Genomic DNA, 4,503 nt, shown 5'->3' with positions numbered 1-4,503 from the left:
ACTGGCCACCTCCAACCACTCGTCTCCCTTCTCCGATAATATAATTGTTTTCTAATTTTTTTTATTTTAGTTAAATTTAAGAATATTTAGATTTTAGTTATTAATTAGTATTATGATTTAGGCTTTTGAGTTGATTAATGTTTTAGGTATGATTTATGTTTTTGAAGTTTGTTTAAATGACTTAGTCGAAGTTGATTAAAGATTAAAAAGGAATTAATATCTCTACTAATAAAATTTATTAGAAACAATGCTTGAAACCTCTTAGTGGATGAATTAGGATTTGAACTCTTATTTGTTGTCTTAATGATTGAAAAAATTAATAACTTAAAGACAATTAAAGATATGACGACAGGCACATGTATCATGAGTCGACCTCGTGGTCGTGGTAGAGGGAGGGTATTTACTGGTACCCCAGGAATTTCTCAATCATTGCCTTCTACTCCGACTACCCCTGGGACGTCACAGGAAATAGGTGCACAAGATCAGTCATTCATCATCATGATCCCTAACTCCAACTATGTGGCTCCTTCTGTTGCGTCACCCTCAAAGTGGACTTCTCCACCACCTTCGTCTACTCAGCAGTGATGTGAAATTTTCTAAAACAACAATTCGGCAAGTGCACAGAATCGTATCAAGTAATACTACGGTGAGTAGGTTATCGTTCCAACGAGAATTAGTGGACTAAGCAACGATGATTAACCAGTTATTCTAATTATTAGACAAATTAAAGAAACAGAGGAATGAGAATGAGGAATCAAACGTGTAAACAAAGAGCAATAAAAATAGCAAATAGTGAATGAACACAATAATAGTGAGAATGTTAAGATTTCAGAGATGTTCACTCTCTAGAAAAACAATCCTTGTGTTCATTTAATTGAAACATGCAGAGATCAATAACGACAAATCATAAATAATCAATTTCTAATTCCTTGGCAATTCAATTTTTCTTTAACATAATTAATCGTTAAGTCCTTAGTCAATTATTTAAGAAAAGAGGTGAAGAATAGATTTGATTTAGTTTCAAATAAGATTCAAGAATAGTCCTTATGTTGAATTATATCTCACTTATCCAAGCTAGTCTTAAACAATTGAAACTTACAAAAAAGAATGATTTTTAAAAGTTTTCTAATCCAAATTTTATGTCACTTATTTAAACTAGAGCAATTGAAAATCACAAAGTGTCGCACACTCTTTGAAATACTATTTCTAGTTAAATAAAAAAGTTGTGAAAAAGAGTTTTTCAACTCAATAACTATATGTTATGTTTAAATTGCTTTTATAGAATAAAAAATATAATAAATAAATAATTAAAAAAATTGTCTAAAATTCAGCCCATCTGTATTAAAATTTTTAGATTGTGCAAGTTTGCTTGTGGGTAGGATCGGGTGTGGATTCATGGTATATCCTACCTTATTTTATCCGCATCCTAAATATATTATATAGTATATATTTAAAAATTATATGCGTAGAAAAGGAAGTGGATATTGAAACCTCCTTCTTGTAAAAACTCAAAGTAATTACTAAATTAATTATTTAAATTATTAATTTAGTATTTTTTTAATAAAGTTAACCTAAAATAAATAACTAATTTATTTTTGTTTGTGTTATTTTAATACAAAAAATAGATGAAATAAAGAATAAATTGGAGCTATAGCTTACTGGAATCCCAAAATGTTTTACTATTTTATTAAGAATTTGATAATCATATTATTTATAATTTTATGTTAGATTTTTTTAAGATTTGCTCGAAAAAATTTAATTTTTCTGTGAATAGGATCGGTCGATTAAATAAGGTAGGGTTGAGAACTTTAAGGTATGAGTAGGGTTAGAATTAAAAAAATTTTAATTTACAGATAAAATAAAATAAAATTTTAAAAAAATTTTCAATTTGTAGATAAAACTATAGTAAAATCTAAATCCTATTTTATCTTATTTATTGTCAATCCTAAAATCAGTATCACATAGGGCTGACAATATATACTCTACCCACGGGTAACCAACTCGGACCAACTCGTTCGAGTAGGGTTGTCTACCCTACCCGCCGCGGGTAGGGTAGGGTAGGGTGCAAATTTACCTGCGGGCAGGATAGAGTATGAGTTTAGGGTATACTCTATCTTACCCTACTCGCACCCTTAATATATTATATAATATATATATAAAAATTATGTATGTAGTGAAAGAAGTGAGTCTTGTACTCACAATCTTCTTTTTATAAAAACTTGAAATAATCATTAAGCTAGTTGATTATCATATTATTTATAATTTTATATTGAATTTTTTAAAAATTTTATTGTATTTAATTTTAATTTGAACTTAGATTTTTATTTTCTATTATATAAATATGTATGAAATTTGGAATAGTTAAATTTTATATTTATTTAATTTTGTTTTGTTTCTTCGGGTAGGTTAGGGTTTAGAATTTTAGGGTACGGATAGGATTAAGATTGAAAAATTTTCAACCCGCAAATAAAATAGGATAGAATTTTAAGAAAATTTCCAACTCACAGGTAAGACAGGATAAAGTTTAAACTCTATCCTGTCCTACCCATTGCCAGCCCTAATATCACACTTCACCATTATGCAGACAAGACTAAATAAAAGGAATTCTAATATGACAGATTATATTAGTCTACCGGAACCTCAAGCACATAACTTTCAAATTCTGCTGACTTTTGAATTGTTTATTGCATTTTATTTGACCATTCCTTATTCGCTAGCCTTGTATAATTAAGTTAAGAAACTTATTCGTTTATGTTGTTTTTTGAACGTTTTAAAAATACTTTTGTAAAAACTCATCAAGTCGAGGTTCAACAAAGCAAAGTTTTCACATACTTATAGCTGGCTCAGCTTTGCACCCATTGTATACTCACACATATATATCTTGCAAAAGAACTACTCTCAAGCCATTTTATCATGTCCTTGCATGTACTTTTTTGTCATTTCACACAGCAAAACATGACAAAAAACGTGAAAACTTTCTATAATTTAATATCACCATTGTAATTTTAATCAAAGTTAAATATAAATATAAAGAAGAGGGGGCAAAAGGCTTTTTAATTTTCATATGGAAGTATAGTGTGTGTTGAACGTTATTATGGAGAAGAGGGGTGTTTCACTTGAGTGTGGTGTCAGGTAAACCACAAATCGGACCGTGTGTCTTGTATGATGTTACTCGGACGGTCCGTGTTGTAGGTGAGAAAACGGACCCTCCGACTTGTGCTTCCCTACCGCTTGTCGCGCTCAGCTGGCTCCCCAATGGTGTCCTATCCAACATTAAGTCCCTACACTCACCATCTGTTTTCACTTTACTTTTTTCACCAAACAACACCCATCACCAATTCGTCTTCTTCTTTTCTCTACCCTCCAAGCTTGCACGGTGATAGCAAGCTGAAGATGCCAAAGAAAAAAAAATTTAGAGATGTTGATCGTTCTGAACTTCATGTTATACATTATCTTAGTCATCTAAAATATGTAAGTTTTTTTTAAATTTTTTTAAATTTTTTTATATTTCGTAATTATAATTATTATTGTTAGGTGGTTAATTATTATTGTTGTGATTAGAAATTGAATTTAGGAATTATTATCATTTTTATCAGATGTAGTTTTTTTTGAATTTTTTAATATTTTATAATTAAAATTATTATTGTTAGGAAGTTTATTATTGTTGTTGTTATTGTTAGAAGTTGAATAGAAATGTGTATTATTTTTGTATTCTATTATCTAAAATAATACACTTTCAAAATACTCTATCATTTATTTCTCTCACTCTATTAAATAATAACAGAAACCACACTAACAAATTTTTAGGTTATATACTATGAAAGAGAAAAATATAAATGCAAAATTTAAAACTGTTGAACGAGTTACACATTTTTATATTTTTAATAACTCTAAATCAGACCCACCGCTTATCATTGATAGATTCAAATTAATATTAAAAAAAGGAACTCGAACCCTACGATTTAATTTTCAACTTGATAATATATATATATAAAACGTACCGTCTGTTTTGCATTATTAAAATTCAAATTTTAACCATCAACAAATGTATTCTCCAACTTGTTTATTTATTTTTGCTTAATAAAAAATTCGAATTCTACGAGTTCTTTCCCTGAAAAAGATATAAAGCTGTCTCATCTTCTCGTCTATCATTTCTTATTTTCATTTCCGGAAAAATCACGCTAACGAGTTCCATAACTAAAAAATTGAGCCGGGGCAAAAAGGTAATATTTTATTTGGGAGAGGGGTGCCATTCATAATTCGTAGTTCAAACTTGAAAGTTGAAACCATATCCCTGCTCAGTACGATTGAGATTCACACAGTGCTCACCCCCACCCCAGGGAGCTGACAACTGACAACTGAGAATTGGCAGATTGTGTTGGATTACTGGATTGGAAGCACACGGCCGGTGGTCCACACTTTTAATAAGTGCCTTTTTTTATCTATATAATTCAACTAACTACATTTTAGTATATATCACTATCACTAATATTTCCGTAGTTA

The sequence above is a fragment of the Arachis duranensis genome, chromosome 7 (assembly GCF_000817695.3).
Source record: "Arachis duranensis cultivar V14167 chromosome 7, aradu.V14167.gnm2.J7QH, whole genome shotgun sequence".
Classification (NCBI taxonomy): domain Eukaryota; kingdom Viridiplantae; phylum Streptophyta; class Magnoliopsida; order Fabales; family Fabaceae; genus Arachis; species Arachis duranensis.
The sequence above is the reverse complement of the archived record's forward strand: the minus strand, read 5'-3'. Positions refer to the sequence as shown.